This window comes from Akebia trifoliata, chromosome 10 (genome assembly GCF_017979445.1).
Source record: "Akebia trifoliata isolate Shusen 1 chromosome 10, ASM1797944v1, whole genome shotgun sequence".
In the NCBI taxonomy this organism is placed as follows: Eukaryota; Viridiplantae; Streptophyta; class Magnoliopsida; order Ranunculales; family Lardizabalaceae; genus Akebia; species Akebia trifoliata.
In genome coordinates, this window is record NC_141384.1 from 9,359,819 (window position 1) to 9,381,664 (window position 21,846).

The 21,846-nt window shown below is 32.5% G+C and overlaps 1 long non-coding RNA gene and 1 pseudogene across 1 annotated transcript; one reads left to right on the top strand and one right to left on the bottom strand.

Annotated features, from left to right (window-relative positions):
- Nucleotides 1-14,894: 14,894 nt before the first annotated feature.
- LOC147393088 (uncharacterized) lies at nucleotides 14,895-15,953 on the top strand. The gene is made up of 2 exons (XR_015182203.1): nucleotides 14,895-15,172; nucleotides 15,620-15,953. It is a non-coding gene; the product is annotated as an uncharacterized LOC147393088 (long non-coding RNA).
- Nucleotides 15,954-19,598: 3,645 nt separating this feature from the next.
- On the bottom strand, nucleotides 19,599-20,558 carry LOC147393089 (amino acid transporter AVT1I pseudogene; annotated as a pseudogene).
- Nucleotides 20,559-21,846: the final 1,288 nt, after the last annotated feature.

A 21,846-nucleotide genomic window follows, 5' to 3' on the forward strand; every position in this document is an offset into this window, starting at 1 on the left:
TTCTTTTCTTTGTTGACGTTTTTGTGGATGACGTGAACATAATCTTTTTTTTAGATGATGTTCATTCTTTTATTTCAAATTTTTGAGACATGCTTGGTCTTAGATTCTCATGTGTAGCGATACTTTACTCCATGTCATAGGCTTATGTGGTAGTTCCTTGAAAATATTTGGATTGTCACTTTTAAGATGTACAAAAGTTTCCAATGCATCCCATGGATACACATCTCAACGGATGACCGAGAGAAATTATCCATGCAGTTAAGAGAGAGATTCCTCTAGCACTGGATATACTCAATCATTGGCTCATCCTTAATCTATTTGACAATGATGAGTTTTACTATGCATATTGCCCTTTTAATATTTTAGAAACAATTAAGGAATTCTCTTTCGAGTTGGTCTCAATTGTCTATCAAGTTAGGTTCCAAGTCGATGTACTATTCGAATATATTGTCATAGAAGGAGCAAAAAAACTATTTCATCATGAAATCATTGTGCGTACCAACATTATTATAGGTTTCGATGAAGTGGGCGATGTGTTGCTTCGGATTATGTTTTTTCTCAAACTATTGAAATTTTGGTGGTTGATACCCTATTGGAAGATGTATTTGCTCAATGCATTGAGTGTATGATTTTGAGTAAACAAATGAAGAATGTAGCATGTCCCCATATTGAGCACAGATGGAGTTAGTGTCATTGTCTGTAGCTATTGAACATAAAGTTAAGCGATAGATCCCTGTGGTGAGTCTCACGTAGCATTTCACAAGCTAGAATGATCTCATTGATGCTCATCTTCATAGGAGAATGATCCCCTTGATGTTCATTTTAGCATAGAGTTGTGTACGTTTTAGAAGTGAATCATGGAGGATATGAGGGTCCAATACTTGATTCAAACACTTTTCCATTTTGTTCCCAACGATTGCCGATGATGGAAATTTGAATGTCATTTTCCTCGATCATTTTCATCAACTTGTTGATGGTATCTGCCATCTGGGCTTGTTGCTTTTTCATCGTTAGTCCTCTGATCGTTATCACCGCTTTGATGGAAGTGTAAGTCTACGATGGGGAAGTGATTGATAGAGATCTAGATGATCCCTTGTTTGGCTTTGAATTGGATCCAAAATTCAGTTAAGTCATTTTCCATAATATCAACTCACGCCATTTTTGTTGTAGTTGACATTTTTGTGGCATGTTTCTTGGAATAATGACGAAGATGCTCAATTAGCTGGGAGCCATCAATTTTTTTCATGGTTCACACCACATGACAATCGCAATGGAAAACTTGGGTAGATTCAGAGTTGGAAGAAGTAATTTTCTTACCTTTCTCCGTAGTAACAGTTGCGACAACGTTGGTGTTGTGAGATGCCATTATTGTTTTTGATATTTTTTGAAGTTAATTGAAAGATGAGAGGCTGAGATTGTTCCACCGGGTGTGCCAAAAAGTTTTCGACAATAAATTTCAAAAATGTATCTCAAGATTCGTGAAATAAGATCGTAAATGATTTTATTGATTTTGATGAAATAGAGATACAAATCTCAGTACACTATATCAAATGAGTGTTTTCCCCTCATTAACAATCAAATACAAAAATAGTAGTGACGTGTGTAGCTTTCTCCTTTTCAAACTCCACATTTGATTGATGGAGAAGGTTACATCGATGATGATTTTGTTGTGCTTAATCTTCTAAAGTGTCTTTGTGTGGATTTCTTCTTTTTGGACTTCTCGCTTTATTGGTTGATAATGTGATTCTTGTTTTCTAAGTGTTGAAGGTGTATTTGATCTTCTACAGAGATTTTTGGTAGATTTTCTTCTCTCCAGATTTCACGTTTGATCAGTTGAGAATTATTTTTTGATTTTCAAATAATGACTTTTAAGCTTGATTTTCTTTGGAAGCTTGTTGTAGATTTTCTTCTCTTCGGACTTTAAAATTTATCGGTTGAGAATGATTTCTTGGTTTTCAAAAAAGATCTTTTAGTCTTGATATTCTCTTTAATCGGAGTTTAGGTATCTTTTGAGGAATCTTATTTTGTTTCTTGAGGAGGGCTTGAGAGCCTCTTCTTCTTTAGAGGGAGAACTTTTGTTTTTTAAGAGAAAATGATCCTGATCTCCCTCAAAATGAGGGAGGTTTTGATATTTATAAACTTAAGACTTAAGATAATTTAGCATTCCAATTATGTCTTGACTTAAAGAGCTTTGATTGGTTTATCTAAAGGCTAAATTTTTCCAAATTTGTAGCGTCGCAGGAACACAAATACAAATTCCCATGTCAAATCCCGAGGTACTAGGTGGCGCCTTGAGACTTCGATATGGTCTCCTCTATTTATGTTAGCATTCTATGACACAACTACTACCTACTAAACCTTATACAAAATATTCTTTGTATATATATAAATGAACATAATAGTAACGGAAGCCAATTGTATAACGAACACGTAATGTAAATCAGAGTACGGAAGGTGTAAAAATATACATGATTTACAAAAAAATACACTCCCTCTAACATGAACTTAACACTCGACTCAAAATCTATAAACATTCTGGACGAACTAAATTTTAATGAGTGTAGCCTCAATGCTCACCATGTAACGGACTTTGGTCGTCAATTTGACCCACTAGATGATCCTCACTCGCCTCACAAACTACAGGCTCTGAAATTAAAAAAATAAGAAGGAAAATGTGTGTAACAATGGTTACCCAGTAGGTCTACAAACAATTCCTACTAATAATCTCTCTTAACATGAATGAATAAACATATTGAATCATTTTAATATATGCAAAGTTTTATAATATAAATTATGATTAACTAGTACATATAACTAGGGATGAGTAATTAAACATTTGAAAGATTCACAACACATCAATCAACAATACTTATTATAATATTTTCTTATTCTACTAATCTAATTGACAGAATGGAAATATTAAACATGCATATCATTTTATAATTCAAAATAAATCAACAGATACATAATACACATTGGTGGAGTAGTGGAATTAAAGAGTTGAGATTCTACAATTGGATTGTTCCCAGTCAGGAAATGATGTTTTAATTACTGTATTGGTTTTTATTTATTGATTTTGTGGTTGGTCGCTGTATTACCACAGTTGGTTGATCATTTATCAAGCTTAAACTGGTCGTTTATTGTGACTATAAATAATAGGTATCTTTTTTATGTGTCAAAACGTTCGATTACTCTAGATTGTTAGTGATTATGGATTAATCATCTTCGTCTATGCCTCTCAGGTGTGCATGTGATTCCCATTATACATCCCTATTCGTTTATGACAACCTTTACATCACAAGTTCACTAGTAAAAATAAAGAGGAATAAACCCGGATTCCAATTATGACTTCACTCTCATACGCATCCCATATCATGGTGAGCTTGGTTGTCCCTACCGTACATCCTAGGATAATATATCACTCCGGATGATATGACAGACTATCCTTTTAGGTATTCACATGCTCTTTAACAGTTTACAAAATAATTATACACACACACACACACACACATATATATATATATAGGGTCACGTTCAATAGCAAACTTTTTGGCAAATTTTTTTTCAAAACATGAGTTAGAAGTTTTGGAATGGGCTGATTTTTGGTGAGGATGATCTCTACGGTGGGAGATCATCATCACCAAAAATCAGCCCATTCCAAAACTTCTAACGCCATCAAAAATAGTTTACAAAAAATGGACGGTCCACGATTTTTCAACTTGTAAACATGGGTTAGAAGTTTAAGAATGGGCTGATTTTTGGTGAGGATGATCTCCTCACCGTAGAGATCATCCTCACCAAAAATCAGCCGATTCCAAAACTTCTAACTCATTTTTGAAAAATGTTTTGCCAAAAGTTAGCCATTGAACGCTACCCATATATATATATATATATATATATATATATATATATATATATATATATATATATATCATTTTTTTGAAAATAAATAAGAAATTAATACTATAGGGTTGAGAATGAATATCCAATTTCCTACCATGGAAACTTGATCAATTGGCTTAAAATAAATAATTTTACGAAAAATAAACCAATGCTTCATGCTAACAAAAATGAAATAAACATTCAACCGAAATAATTACCCCTGTATATCCATTCATCAACTTACAATGTAAAATGCAGACATCACCCCTTGGTGTGATTCTAACATTTTACCTTTTCATCATTTTTTCGGTATGTTTACTTTTTGACTTTTCGAATACTGTATTCTGTTTTTTTATATTCATTAACTCAATATGAGATCATTGAATATTAAATCGTTTTCCAAACTTTGAAATTAATTTTTGACAATTAAATTGAAAAGATATCACAATTTAGTCCAAACGAGGTCCCGAAAAATGTGTGAAACCAAATTGCTAAAACTATAAAAAGCTAGTGGAAATTTGGATTGAAAAGATATCACAATTTAGTCCAAACGAGGTCCCGATAAATGTGCGAAACCAAATTGCTAAAACTATAAAAAGCTGGTGGAAATTTGGCTAAGTGTCTAAAAAGTGATTTTTCAAAGTTCTTTAAAAAGAAAACGGGTTTTTGGAAATGAAAGCCTTGAATAAATGCATTGACTTCACGCAATTTTTATAACTCAATTCAAAATAACGCAAAAGATATTCAGGTTTGAAAATATGAAATTTACGTTTTGTTCTTGGAACTAAAAATTAGATTTTGATCCCTTGAGATTTGGACTTTTAAATCATTCCCATTTTTTTCAAATTAAGGGTAAAGCCTTAATTTCATTAAAGAACTTAAAGTAAATGGAAAATTTACTTAAATATTTTTAATGAAATAAAGGTTGAAAATTACATATAAGTTGTGGGGAGATTAAAATAAAAATAAAATCTCAATTTTTGCCAAAAAAGTTTTCTGACGGCGACGTCTTCATTCTTGACGGTGGCAAACGGTGACGTCGATAGCAACTTACAGTTTGCATGAAAATTTGGTTTTCCGTCCAAATGTTTCAAATTTTTTCGCTGGTTTTTCAATCCATTATCTTACCACAAATCATTGTTAAAATACGATAAAAACACATCAAATATGAAGGTCTTCGCGTGAATTTGAAATAAACAAAAGGAATTCTACGTGTTGAAACGCATCACAAATTTTCGTTAAAAATCCTAATTATAATTTTCGAAATCAATGATTACTAATAGGAATTGAGAGTCTCCTACCAAAGATCGTGATTGTCGAAAGTGATGAACTAGCACAAGAGTTGAAGTTGGATATGCAAAAATTGAGGTTGGGGCGTTTGGTTGCTACTGTTTTACGAAGATCTTGGAATCATCGCTCTCATTTCCTTCTTATATGGAAGATGACTAACCTAGTTTGATGAAGCCATCAAGTAGAATGCGTTGGAAACAACTAGAAGTATGTGGCTAGTTTTTGACGGAGAATGGGGAAGAAGAAATGAAACGAAGATCAAAGGTGGTAGGAACGTAGAACTCGTCGATGGCAGTAACTTTTTTTTCTTTTGTTGAGACTCAACGATGACTCGTTCACGACGGATCTTGATGAGAAGACTGTGGAAACCCTTAGTGTTCAATTAGTTGGATTTTGGTGCGTTGGAGAGAAGAGAAAATGAAATAAAAGAGAATGATTTTACTCTTTTATATAAAGGCTGGAGGGTATACTTGGTATTTCTAATTTATTTCTATCGTTGGCAGTATTTCAACTTTTCAGACTCGAAAATCAATGAATGAATACTCTATTCTTAATATTTTTTTGTTGCAGGCCTAATAGTGCGATCGGATTTTATTAATTCTCGCTCTAATGAAATTTCACCTTTTTAGGTCCCGATTAACACAAAAATCAAGGATTTTATCACTTTTTCGTCCGAACTCGGATTCGAGCGTGCTTACAGGCTAAAGTATGTTTTTAGGCCATTTTCAATCCAATGGCGAATTTATATTTTATTTAAAATGATTTGAATAAAATTTGACTATTTTACCCTAAGACATTCTTTCAAAATTTTCTCAAAATTTCACTTTTTGATTTTCTTGAAATATGAATTAAAAACTCAGGATATTACCATATCTAGTTTTAAGAATTCTATGGATTGTTGGTGGGTGAAACTCATTTATTTGGGTGTAGGGCCCAATATTTAATATGTAGATCACTTTAATTTTTTTAGATCATGGACTTTATCTGGGAAATCCCAAATTCAAAATCAAACCATATGAGGTCTGTCTTAATCAATGAGTCGTAATTTAGATTTGTAGGCCCAAGTCTGATTTTTATGGACTTTTTTAATAATTTAAAAAGTTGTAGGCCACTTTAAAATTTTGATGTCTACAGGCACGAGAGAGATGTATGGAACTTTTTTAGAAAAACGACCACATAGAGGAAGAGAAAGAGTTATGTGGTATATAGGAGAGAGAAATATTCTCTTTATGAAAATTTTTTATTTTTAGTTTTCTTGAGCCCTTCCTTACATTTCTTTACTATTATAACAAGAGAAGGCTGAGTAAATGTGGTTAGACACCAAAATTTGGAAGAACTAAAATGCCTCCACCCTTTTCCTTTGATTAATAAAGATCATTTTTGTCAAAAACTAAAAATTCTACCATCCCACATCCCTATAATCACGTTAAGTGATGTTTTAAAATTATACAAATATCTCTTCTTATATCATATTCAAAACCTTTTTAATTAAACTTTAGGTATGACTCTCTTTATTCTGATGCTATTTTTGGATCTGACACCCAATTTTCTATATAGAACATATACCTAATCTTTGTTTGCACGTGAATAACATTGTTATTGTGCTACATTTAAATGGGTACATAGATCATGTTGGCCCTTTGTTCCATTACCTATGTGTCCATTTCCATATGGTACAATGACAAACTTATGACATTGTCCTCTATGTCTTTTGGTGCTTTGTAAAAGGAGCATGCAATTAAATTTCAAGACAAGCATGTATTGACATCTCAACTACAATCATTTCCATCAAAATTGGGGCCACAATGCAAGGCTAGCAGTTTTAGTAACAATCGATAATCCCACATTCTTCATTATTTTCTAGTGGGGCTTCCTAGCAAGATTGATAGCTTGCGGTATCTTTCTAATCTCATTGGACACAAGTATTACTTTTGAAGCCATGTAACTATTTTTCAAAAAATAGTTGGGAAGAACTACTAGACCTTGTGTTCGAATTTGAGCCTCCGGTTCTATTTTCTATGTTGCCATTCCCAATTTGTGTCCCAACATGTCACGACTAACTTCACTTGTCTGATACACTAAAAATTCAAAAAATAAAATTATCAAGTTAGCATCATCTACAAAAACCAATACCGGGGTAGAAAGTTGGATAGAAAATAACTTGATGAAATGATCTACATGTGCGTTTACAAATGCCATCAAGCAACATGTATGTTTGGGTTATTCTATTATATTTCATACCCTTTTGATTTCAAACATCTGGTTACAGGTATGCGCGTAAATCGAGGTTCATGAGATTTGGTTAATGGTTGAAGGCTCTAGATCCTTGTTTTCGGATTTTGATCCAAAACTCTTCACCTCATAAGCAACTATTATATCTGCAAAAATGGATTGTACGCTAGAAGCAATTTCACTTGGTATTTCAAAACTTTTTTTTGGAGCTCCCAAGTCAATATTTTGGGGGTTAACCTTTTCATCAATTTCGTAATTTAGTAATTTCATGGACGGTCCAATAATTCATTTTAATAAACATCTTTTTTTTTTTTAATGATTAATGAGAAAATTTTCCCGATCCAATAATTCATTTTAATAAACTTCTAAGAATTAGGTTTTTTCTTAAAAACAATTAATTAGAAATTTAGCCCTCGATTGGTAATTTTCCGTATAATCTAGCATCTCCTTTAATTTAGGCCAAGTATGCATGTAACAAAGTAGATATAGTAGAGTACTAAATATGATTTATTAGTGCATATGATCCAATTTATCAATTACTTTTAAACTTAAAGAAAAGCCTAGATTTGTGTCTTAATGATTATTAAGGAATAAATGTCCATTTTACGTCTAACAATCATAAGTTGTTAGGATTTGGAATCATAATTCCAAAAACCTATAAATTAGAAACAACCCTTATATTTGCAAATCATAGTTTAAGCACATCGAGTCTAAGACCGATTTCAATAAATTTGCAACAGGAAAAAAAAATTCAAATTTTTTTTAGCACAATGATATTACAACACCATTATGTTATGTATAAACACCATAAGCGATTATATTATAGGGTGTAATTTTATAATAAATCATTTACAATATTTATTTATAACATAGTAATGTTTATTACAATAAATGTTTATTCATTTCAAAAGATCAATTCAAAAGAAACAAACCTTTCGATTCCTTCATCTCTTGTCTATACCTTTCTTTCAAAATATTCCTTTGAACATATTTATAAATTTGTTCTTGAACATGATTTTCATAATCATAGACAAAATGGTCCATCAAATCATGTTTTTTGAATTGAGAGGGTATTCGTCACCTTTGATATAAACCTATCCTCTCTCTATTGAGATATCCACCCCAACTTTATGTAGGTGATCGTCAATGACATCTAGACCTTGAGAAAATATTCCATGTGCTAGAGGGGGATACACTACGTGAAAACTGAAAATTTTGAAAAAAAAAATTGACGGGCTTGGCCCACAAATTTTAGAAACTGAATTTTGACAGTTAGGACCGTCGAAATTCTAGATATTCCTAGATTTGATGACTTAGAGCTGTCAAATTTCTCCCATCCTTCATTAATTTGACAGTTTCGACCTATCGAAAAAAAAAAATTTGATAATGAAAATTCGACTCTTTTGTCCATCGAATTTTATGAAATTTGATGGCTCAAGCCTGTCAAATTTGGGTTTTTTTTTTCCACATTGTGATAGCCTCCACAATTTATATAGAGTCGTGATTTTTTGATTAAAATTTTTTACCTCGGTTTGTACGGGCTGACGTGGCAAGGGCGTAGAACCATAGATATTTTTCTTCGGGATACCCAAGGAAAATGATCAATGGTTCTTTGTCCTTGCCACGTCAGTCGAGTACATACTGAGTGACAATTTTTGAGTCAGAAAATCATTATCGATTTAAATAATGTGCAATTTTCTAATCTCAACTGATCATAGAATAGTAGGAAACCTAGGAGGATATCACTTCCTTATAGATTAAGAAACCATATGTCTTAGAGATTGGAAATCTTCACTAAATTGTAAGTTCTACTTTCCAATTTGTACCAAACTTCTATTATAGCAACACTTCAATCCAATTGGAAAATAATTTGTATTGGACCAATAGGAATTTTAGTTAAACAAAACCAAAATCAATTTTGAGAAAATATTTAAATTGATTAAAATTCAAACAAAGAGTTCACACATTCTAAGTGCAGTGATCACACTACCATTGCCCTTGGTATGCCACTTGGATCATTAAGGATCCATTAAATGTTTGAAGCATGATTCCCCTATGAATTGAACATATGCAGTATTGCTAATAATTTAGAATCAGGCCAAGACATTATGCATGCTAGCGATGACCACACACTTTTTATTGTGTGTTGGACAACCCATCTCGATGAAGAATCAGTATCAAGTAAGCACATTTTTAGGGGGGATGCTAACATGAAGAGGACCTGAGCAAGACATTATCACCATCATTCACGCGTAATCCCAAAATACTGTGGTGGAGACGACCAAATGTTTGCTTGCACATTTGGTATGTGCATGTCAAAAGCAAAGGACTTTTAGGGATTTCAATGCAAGGACGATGATTTTTTTTTTTTCCCATAGTATGTTAATTTTTTTTTTTTTTTTTTTTCAGATGTAATGACAACCTTCACAAATCTAAAGTAATGGAGGAAATGAGAAGTTTAAAGTAAATTCAAAATTTAGAATTATGAAGGAGAACTAAAGAAAATGGATCCTAGTTGGAGTGCTTTGGAACCCTTAAGGTTGTATTACTTTCAATGTTTCTCTTCCTAGTATCCTTTGATCCAGCCGTATATAACATGAAATAAACAAATAAAAAAAATCATGAAACACAAAATTTACGTGGTTCGACAACATTGCCAGTCCATAGAAAATGATGAAATCCGTCTACAATTTTTATGAAAATAGAGCTGCAACCTCTAAATCCCACTTCCTCTTAGAAAACCAAAAATCTCTATCAATAGGAACCCAAAAACGAGTTAGTTATGAATTTATAGGACCCATAGAATCACCCTCGATTCCATTCTACCAAATATAATACCACCAATTGAATACAAACATAATAATTTTCTTCTCCCATTTTCTTCCATTTCCCTTAAAACCTCTCTAATAACGATCTACTTTCATACTAATTAGCAATAATAACGAGTGATTTTTTGCTCACATCCCAATACCCGTTTGACATATGGCACAAATGATGTAAGTAACATAGAGAAAATTTCTCTATCCTGCCTGCACATCTTCTACCCACAAATTCTAGTTTTAAGATTTTAAGTCTTAAAAAGGGTCTTGGGACCCAAATGGATTATCATATTGGCAATCGAACATCACAGCCATCTAGATTTTGTGAAAGCACTCATGGTAAAATAAAATAAAAAACAAAAACAAAAATTTTCAAACTTGATCAAAGTGTTGAAAATGGATGGTTTCCGAACATCCAAATTTAAAATTAAAATTCAATAGTGAAAAATAACTTTTTCTTTTTAAGTTCATAGAATGCCATCCTTTACAACATTGTAGCATTGGATCATGTTTCTAAATTCTACAAGGTGATTTAATTAGGAAATTTCGTTTTTTCACTGTGGGTAGGAGAGAGAATTTTTCTCTCTTATTGTCTACGTCATGTGTGCCATATGTCAAACGGGAGTTGGACTTGTTCTAAAATCTCTCACCAGTCACCAGTCACCACCATGAAAAACCTTAAAATATCAATTAATCTTGAGGCCCTTGTTTGCATGGGCTGATATGATGGCAATGCTTCTACCCTCAGACCTTTGTATAAATGAATTGAAAATAATGCTTCTATGCTAATCCCAATATATCTGTAAGAAAATGGAGAAACCCATGCTCTTTCTCCTAAGAGCTTTAACTCTTCTAAATATCAATTGAAATTGTCAGTGGTTCTTTATATATTAAATACCCAAACATTTGGTCAATTTATCCCTATTAGACCCCCCAAAAGATATATACCCTACATCAAAATATAAAAAATACCCTTCCATTTACTCCCCACCGAACCCGTATTTCTTTAACAGGTATGCATGAACCTTCCATTTTACATCAATTTTTATTTCTAAGAAAAACAATATTCATACCAAGTTAATCCAAAAACATGATTGGATGCCAGAGTGGTGTAAATCACAAAATTTTAAAACATTTCAAGAGACAAATAAAAAAATAAGTTTCACTATTCAATTTTAATTTTAAAATTGGGAATTCAATCGCTGTCCATTTTCATAGCCTTAACCTATTTAATTTTATTTTCTAAATCTGATTTATGCCATGAATTCTAGAGGGTTGATGTGTTATTGTGCCAACATAACAATCGAACCCTTAGTGAGATTTGACAGTATGATTTGAAATCTTACCAAGGTAGGCATCGTCGCCTCGCATTTTCTAAAGGTGAAACAAAAAAAAAATACCTTTAAAAAGTAATCTTATTTTGTCATTTAGTGTTGGTGGTATTATTATTATTATTTGTGAAATGATTCTTTTTATTGATGACTCTTCGAGCTATTATGATATTTACATAAATACTATTGCACATATTGTAAAACTTTTTTTTTTTTTTCCTCCACTAATAAACAAAATAAAATTGCTTTTAGGGACATCTTTAGAAGAACATCATTTTAATTGTTAATAATATATTATGCTTGTGATGGATGTTAGCATTCCTCAATATATGCCAATATCCTACACACAATATTCATAGTCTTGACATTAATGGATCTTATGTAAGAGATTATAGCTTTTCTCCAAACATGATATCCTTTTATTTTCGACCATTCAAAAAGAATATTGCTGTTTGGATATTTGACATTTGGTATAGTTGAAGTTTTATCCGCAAAGTGTTAAATTATTCCAATGGTTAAGAATTTTGCCCTCTATTATAGATGTGCAAGTACTAATAAGTAAGGTAGCACATGAACTACTCCTTTCTTGCCCTTTCGTAAATAGTAATTAGGTGAACATTTGAGAGAGAGAGAGAGAGAGATTTCTAAAGCAAATGTCAATCAACCAACATGGGGTGCAAACACAGAATTGATGCGGTCAAAGAATACACCTAAAAGCATAAGAATCAAGCAGCATGGATGCTTACTTTGAATTGGTGTTTAAAGAAGACATGAACATGAGTCAAAATCCATTTGAGCATTCAATTCTATCAGTAGAGAGAGATGGGGTTTACAAATTACTTTTGATGATTCTCAATCCACTCTCAAAAGACCCAAAAATTCTTTAGACAATTGCATCCACGTACCCAACCTTTCAACAAAATAATAAAAAAATATTGTCTTTTTCCATCTTTTTTCCTGCCCTTTTTGGATCTCATTGTCCCCTTTGTCGTTGTAAAATGTTCTACAACAAATATATTTTTTAATTAAGTCAAAGTTAAAGCATACAAGTTGCATTGGCACCCACCTCCCAATGTGCAAATACATGCCAAGTTATTATTGGTCCACATGACCACATTGGCATATAGCATCCATGGGTGCTCACCCATCTACCTTTAATTTCTTCTTTTCTTTTTTGGTTGAGTTGATTATGATGGTGTATTTGAAAAGCTTACCGACACCAGACACATAACAAACCAAGCTGTTCCATTGGAGGTAATTGCATTATTAGAGAAATCCCATCATTCACCTTATCTAAACTATCTCAATTGTGTGCTTAGTTATCGGATCGTGGCAAGTCTTGGGTTAAGGCCAATTCAATTATAAAACGTGACTCGTTGTCATTGAAAAATGGTTAATTTGGACCGACCTAATAATAATGTCTTTACTGTGAAATTTCTATATGTTCTAAAAGAAGGAATCGATGCCGTTCATAAATGCCAATTTTCTAACAATTTCTCTTGGTAGATGCATGCACATGCCGTATATAGGTCATGCCTACCAAATGCTGGGTCCCTACCTCTTCAAGTGGCCTCACATGGTTTTGGGTTACTACTTGTAAGCAAAATGATTATCATGTGTTAGCACCTTTCTAGGCTTTTTAAGATTCTAAAATAGTTGTCATTCCTAAGTAAAACCAGTCAGAAAGTGAAGTTATATTTTTTTGTAAGATATTCCATTATTCATGAACATGCTTATACCAGTAAATAAATACCTACTTAATTGTTCTATTTTTGGTAGGTAAGTTAGGGTATGTTTGGTAACACTTCTGAAGTCTGAAATTTAGTTTCTATTTTCTGAAATCTGAAATTTGAAGTTTTATTCTGGAAAAGTTGTTTGTTTATCATTTTTAAAACATAATGGTCATTTTGACAATATTACGCTTTTGTAATGCTAATAAATTATTAAATGAAAAACATAACATGCTATGCATAATGAAACCATCCACACATTTAATTTCGATTTCTGAAACAGAAACACTACAAAAGAATTCCATTATAACAGAGAGAAATACAAGTAGACATCATAGATGATAGAAACGTAAAATACCAGCAACATAAACAGATTTTAGTTTAAAAAAAGTACAAATTTAACAAACAAAATCAAAAGAAAAAGTGGATTGAGATGTGAACTACCAATCAAAAGGAAAAGTAGAGAGACCTTGACAACACAATTGTAGAGGAAGAAGAGATAAAAAAGAAAGAAAAGGTGGAAAAGTTAAAAATAAAGGTTTTAGGGTTGTATAAGGAAGGGATAAGTAATAGAAATCAATGTTTTGGAGAGGGTATTTTAGAAAAACATAATAATTCAAAATTCAGAAGTTTCATCTAGCATCCTCCCATCGTTGAACCAAAAGTTCTGAATTTTGGTTCTTAAGGCTGAAATCTGAAAGAAAACAAATGATAATAAAACTTCTGAAATCTGAATTTTAAAAGTCAACCACATCCATTCAGACTTTAGAAATATTATCAAACACATACTTAGACTTGAAACCATGATCTCAAGTTGCATTGCAATATATCAACCAACTGAGCTATGGTTCCAAGCCCACTCACTTAAAGTACTCAATTAAAAATGCGTGTTAGGGGGATTGGGTTTTATGCAAGAAAATAATGCAAATCAAATAAAAATTTGCTTAACAACATGTATATCCCATGTAGGGGTTGGGTTGGGTTTGTCCCATTAACCTTAACACTGCATCCAAACACATAAAAGACTCAATTAAGGAGAAAAAAAGCTCATGATGCATGTTATTTTGTGTCATGAGAAAATCACCTTACGCTTTTTTACTAGGCTCTAAGACAGGGAAACCAAGAAACACAAAATGCCATAATAAAGAGGAACAATGGGACACCTACCCCACCCTTCCCATCATGGATGCTCTTCAACTGAAAAGTCAAATTTCTTTGTGGCTCCCACACAACCATAACAGCTAATCACCATACCCATATCATGTTTAAACTAAACGTGCCCACCTCCCCAAATCCTCTGTCCAGATATTCTATTCCCACAATGACCAATCAACAATTTCCCTCACCCCATACCACTTTAATTTGATGGAAAATGGGACCCAAATATCTTGTTTTAGGCCCACAGCTTCTCTAACCAAATGAGGAGTGTTTTGGATGATATGGGAATGTGGGATGTTTTTGTGGAACTTTTGTAGTCATGCCCTTTGAGTGTCATGAGGGTCACCTGCCGTTTTTGAAGAGTTTGTTTCTGTCCAACCAAAATGGTTGGACTTAGAATATGGGCACTCATGTTCATCAACTTTTTTTCTGCCTATATAAATATATGTTGAAACCTACACTAGTGAACATGAACGAGAGAAATATGAGAGAAACATAGAGAGATGAATAAGAAAATTTGAAAATGTGAAGATCAATTATGGATGGTATTCGTCGAAGGGCCTTGCATGAATAAGTAGAGAGTTGGAATGCAGCCAAGAATGACTTGCCGGCGTTGTCTAAGAGGCTGTTTTGGCAAAATTGCTAGTCGTTGGCAAGTTGTTTTTGGCTACATTGGATTCTCTTCTTCTCATGTAAGGCCCGTTTGATGACTAACAGCACGTGAGAATTGGTAATCCCAGCTTCGTTTATAAAGGTCAAAAATCAGAAATTCAAGGAGCTAGCCATCGTCCATAGATATTCGTCTAAGGGCATTGCATGAAGAGGGAGAGAGTGTAATGAAGCCAAGGGTGACTTGCCGGCATCACCGAAGGTGCAATATGTCTGAATTTAGAGTACCCCAGCAAGTTGTTCTTGGCTACATTGGGTTCTCTTCTTCTCATGTAATTAAGACCCCAATGACTAATCAATACCTACAGCCATCAAAACAAAAATTATAAACTCGAAGCAAAGAAAAGAAAAATAAAAGGAAACAAACATCCAATATTTAAGGTCAATGGTGCAGAATCACAAGCCTAGGGTTTAAATGTCATGCTCTTATGATCTTTATTTATGCTTCTTTTTTGTTTCTTTCATTTTTATGTATATTCTGATGTGTTTGTTCCATGCATGTATACAGCAAAACCCAATGTGCCCATGGCAACACGCGCACATGGGAGGCCACACAGACATGCACTCAGACACACACATATACATGCAAGCCCATATTGTGTGTTTGCTTATTGTATCTACAAAAGGATGTCTATTATGTGGTGACCTTTTTAACCCAATTTTGTATCTTTCTTTCCTTTGGCATAATATCATCTTTGTATGGTTCATATTCATAGCAAACTAGTTTTATGGCTTCTATGAGAGATTTTTTTTTGTTTTGTTTTGTTTGTGATGTTGAGAGATGATAACCCTTGTTAATTTTCATGGAAATAGTGAAAGGATCTCATTATTGCCCATGGACATAAGCAATCTTGTCAAACCAATTCTTTGTCGCATTTTCTTTAATTTTTGATTAATTACTATCATTGTTTCTTTCACCTATTTTTCTACACATATGGCTGGGGGCTTTGCATTGAGAAAGAAGAGAGACAAAGCTTTAACCAACCAAAAATGTCCCCATTCAAAAAAAAAAAAAAAATTCATTTACCTATGTGTGCTAATTCTTTAAGGGTGATTTAGACGCACCCCACTTCATAGATGACATGCCTCCCTTGACCTTGTTCTTCTCTAATAGACTAATGAAAAATGACCTTATCTTCAATTTGTAACATAAAACTTGATTTTTCTTCCCAAAATCAGTTCTCCTCAACCTCTACCTTAATATTCTATCTTCATAACCTCGTTAATAAGATAGGATTTTTTGTTAAGAAGATGATAGAATTTTTGTATTGAAAAATAACGATTTCCAATAAGGGATTAAGAAAGGTTGAAAATGATGAATTGGAGATGAGTTGAATAGATTAAAAAATAAATTTTCCTAGAAGTTAAAGAGCTTGAAGATGACTTGTTTAATTTGCAAAGAAAAATCAAAGGTTTTTAGAGATACTAATCGAAATTGAGGGCATTTAAGTCTTTTGATTAGTCTATTAGAGAAGACCAGTGTCAAGAAGACATTTTATCGATTTGAAAACGAAGGAGTATCTCAAATATTCACCAAAACTTTGGTTTTTCCATGTGTAACCGTGTTAGCTACCAAGGCAAGATAAACTGTGTGTCCCTATTGATTTAGAGGTAGTGGTTAACAGCACAAAGACACATGTCGAAAAAAAAGTAAGAGACCAGTAGAAATTGAGTGTGACATAACTGGAAAGTTTGGTAATAAAAATTCTAGGATCACTAGATACCCATACCTTAGACCATTATAATTTTCACATTTAGCATCCAATTTGCTTTTGTTAGGCAGGATTGAAGCACCAAAATTATAGGATTGATTCTTTATTTCTTTTGTATTAATATGATGGGATCGATTCAATTCGGTGATTTTCCATGTTAATGGTGTGGAGCCCAATGGGTTTGTTTCATGAATCCAGATGTAATCTTGTCACATAGATCTCTTAATTAAGGCACTAAAAATAAAGAGATTATTTTTTGGGTATTTTACAAAGTTAATAATAAACATCTCAAAAATTACATAACAAGATATGATTTTCAAGTTGACTCACGGAATTATGGACTTGTAGGCCTGATTTCGAGCATCATACATATATATATATATATATATATATATATATATATATATATATATATATATATATATATATATATATGGGAAATGTTCAGCAACAAACATTTTGACAAACATTTTGGCAAAACATTTTTCAAAACATGGGTTAGAGGTTTTGGAATGGGCTGATTTTTGGTGAGGATGATCTTTACGGTGAGGAGATCATCATCACCAAAAATCAGCCCATTCCAAAACCTCTAACTCATGTTTTGAAAAATGTTTGTCAAAATGTTTGTTGCTGAACGGGACCCTATATATATATATATATATATCGCCCAAATCCCCCAGGTAAATGCAATATCTCACAAACTAAGCTGGGAAAAATACTTGTGATTGACCCACCCATGGGTTGCCTAAGTGGTAAGGGCGAGCACGTGAAGTGTGGGTTAGGCGCACGTCACGGGTTCGATTCCCCTCTTGGGTTTTCTCATGATTTAATTACGGGACCATGACGGTGGGTTGTTGTGGTAGTCCTCCCCGAGATTAGTCGTGGTGTGCGCAAGCTGGTCCGGACACTTGGTTAGCAAAACAAAAAACAAAAACAAAAAAAAAAAACTTGTGATTGACTAATGAGAGGGTTGAACTCAAGACTTCTCCCTTTTTGGAAGAATGCCTTCACCACTGCGCCGAACAATAGTTGATTAGTCACTCTTATAGTCTTGCATCTATTCACAAAACACATCCTACTAAAAAAAATTCGAAAATACTAAATGGGTCCATCAGGTGATTTGTTAGCGAATCCATTCATAACAAATCAAAAATAGGTTGCGGAATAATTATGCATAGGTTCGATAAGAGGTCATTGAATGTACCCGTTCAATATTTTCGCTTTTAACCAATAAAATTTATCCGCTGTTGTCCCGTTCAATATTTTCGCTTTTAACCAATAAAATTTATCCGCTGTTGTCCACTTATTTTTACGAAACCCTAAATTTATGTAGGATAACAAAAGTAAATTTCACTTTATACTCTTACTTAAAAAATAAATTATTTTGCATTCAACTTTGATCAATTACCACTATTTGGTTACTTATTTACCATTTTGCCTTTTTTCAAAAAAAAAACTCAACGGATGGTTAAACAAAATTAATATATTTTGGGAAAAAGATTTTTATCGTAAATTACAAAAATATCTTTTTGTTCAACTTTGAACAATTACCATTATTTGGTACATAATTATGACAATATCTTTATGTTAAAAATCATACAGATGATTAAACTAAATTATTTTTCAGAAAAAGAAAAAAAAAAGATTTTGTGGTAAATTATGAAAATACCCTTTTGTCAACTTTGAACAATTACCATTATTTGGTTCATTTTTTATGATAATACCCTCATGTTCAAATACATACCTATGATGAAACAAAATTATTTTTTGTGGAAAAGAGGATTTTCTGGTAGAAGTATGAAAATACCCTTGTTTTCAACGATGAACAATTGCCATTGTTTGGTTAATTATTTATATTGGCATCCTTATGTTAAAACCAGACCGATGATCAAATTAAATTAAATTTTCAAAAAAGAATTTTATGGTAAAATTATGAAATACCCTTTTACAATGAATCTTTACAATTGTTTGGAATTAATTACTTATGATAGTGGCCTTATGTTAAAAACCAGACAAATGATTAAACTAAATTAAATTTTTTTTTGTGTGGTAAGATTACAAGCATATCCTTGTCTTCAACTATGTCAATTATTACTATACTACCCTTATGATGAAAACTAGATTGATGATTAAACTAAAGAGTCGTGATAATTTGACTCCCCCACGTGACATACTCAATCGACTCTCCTGATGTGGGGTGTGTTAGAATCATAGATTTTTTTCATCGGGATACACAACTGCACAGATTTATAGGGATGCATATTTGTGTATCCCGAGAAATAAAGTCTATAATTTTCGCACACCCTACGTCACGTTAAGGAAGTTAATTGAGTATGCAACGTGGGAAGTCATATTATCACCACTGTAAATTAAATTATTAATTTTTTTCAGGAAAAAGGATATTTGTGGTACAACTATGATAGTACCCTTTTGTTCAACTTTGAACAGTTGTCATTATTTAGTTGATTATTTTCAATAATATCCTTTATGTTAAAAAATCAGACCAAAGTCGTAACCTACTAGCTAGCTAGCTAGCTTTGGAATAAGGTAAGAGTGGAACTAAGAAAGCACCGAAGAGTATGAAATAATGAAAAGAAGTCCAACGAAATTTCCCTAACAAAACTAATGTGGATGAGTTGGTAGAAAATAGATACTCTCCACTCAGTTTACATTAGAAGGAAAAAAGTTAATTAAATAGTACAAACCACCCCAACCCAATACATGAGATCATACATAGATGGTAATAAATTATACCAAGTGTGGAAGAAATCTATCTTATAAATATCCAACTATTTGTGCCAGAGATGTGTAAGTACCCATAACTATAATTGAAATTCCCATTAATATAATCCCCATGATAATCATCAACCCATACCCCCATCTCTTATAAGTGCCAGAAATCTTTAAGTAGCATATGCAAGGAAATAAGATTGAGCCTGTAACTCCAAGAAATGCCCCAACAAGAGACATCAAATCCCCAAAAAAGGGAAAGGTTAAAGCAACGATAACTGTACTGCTCAACAACATCGTTCAAATCAGGAGGCAAATCGGTCTTTTGTTGTAGTAAATTGGCAACCAATTTTCGATAGATGTTACAATCGGTGATAGCATTAATTCATATTTCATTAGAGGGTTCATCAGAGTGGTGTCTATGGCTATTTTCGAGCTGAGTTTTTCAATAGGTAGGTTTAATGTTCCTTGAGATTTTACCTTTTCTCCATACTTCAAGTATCCCAAAACTGCCATGGATGCATAACTAAGAGTACAAAGGATTAAGCAAACGACCAAGACCTGCAATAAATAAGGTGATCAAAGTCATTAATATGTTTATAAAATTAATTTTTTATGTTAAGGTTTTCTCGATTACATGAGAAACTACTAAAACCAATAGAATTCTACTTTGATTTCGATTCAAAATTCAAGTATAACACGCAATATTAATCATCAACGAAAAAAGTAGAATCATATATGATTACCTTGGAGAATTCGCATTTATCTCTCATTGATGTATAGAAGGTGGGAAAAACTAGATGGGCACAATAATAGAAGGTGTATATATAGACTAACAGCTCTAGGGATTTTTTTTAAATTTAAAATGCTTCCATTTTCGTAGAACCCGACTCCATCAACTGCACCAAGCCACACAATAGAACAAATGATGAAAATTAAATATACAACTCCACCGACGGATACATAAGAGAACATTCACAAGTCTTTTAACCACATTGAAGGAAAAAATTATAGAAAAATTTACCAAAATGATAAACTGTAGCAATTAATTCCGAAAATGATAAATTTACCGTTTTCGAAAATAATTTTTTTTTTACCAAAATAGTAAAAATATTAAAAAGATAATTGATTGTACAAAAAATACCCATTTTTGTTTGAAGTATGCATTTATAGTTATAACCTTCATAATAATTCAAAATCCAAGTAAATTTTTGGATTCACTCTTTTGGTCGGCAATAAAAAGAAGGGAAAGTATGAACTTCGTCTTCTCCATCTCTCAAATCCAAGTAAATCTTTGGATACACTCTCTTACTCGACAATAAAAGTCGAAGGAAACTCTTGCTTGACAACACTTTGTCTTCTCCATCTCTTAAATCCAAGTAAATCTTTGGATTCATTCTCTTACTCCACAGTAAAAAGAGAGCGGAACTCTTGATCGACTGCACTTCATCTTCTCCAACTCTTGGTTTGAAACATCTTCGTCTCCTTTCATTGTTTGAGAGAGGGAAACTCTTGCTTTATTGACTATTGATCTCCTATCTTAGGTAATGTAGACACCCCATTTTCGCACTCGCTTGATTAATTAATTCGTCAATCCGATTGCAACGGTTCCCAATGATGGATGATATTCTAATGCTTTATTTGTTGCTAAATATGTTTCAGAAATTTGAATGAGGTATTTCAAACTAACAAAACTGTAGAGACCACGCTACGCTAGGAAAATATAATCCCAAAAATATAAAAATCATCATTTTTCAGACAAAAAGAAGCTTTATAATAAAAATCACTAAAAAATGACTAAATTACCAAAATACCCCTAACGTCAAAACATCCCTAGAGCTTACATTACACTTAGAAAAATCCTTTCAAATACATAAAATAACAAATTGAAACTAAATAAATCATTTCGCCAATTTTCACAAAATTCGACAAAATTACAAAAATGCCCTTCATAAAGTTCACGACCATTTCGCACAAAAATTTTTATAAATGACACAAACCAATATTTTCATTGAATTCCTTATGAAAAATCGATTCTGAAACATCCTAGAACATCAAAAATCGACTTAAAATGCAAAAAGTCTTCTCCGAGGGCAAAACGATAATTTTAAAAACATTAATTAATTCTAATTAAAATTAAAGTCAATCAAGTAAGACTAAAATCAAAATCTTAAAGTCAATCATGTAAGACTAAAGTCAATCTTAAAGTCAATCAAGTAAGACTAAAGTCAAGATATTAAAGTCAATCAAGTAAGACTAAAGTCAAAATTTTAAAGTCAACTAAGTAAGACTA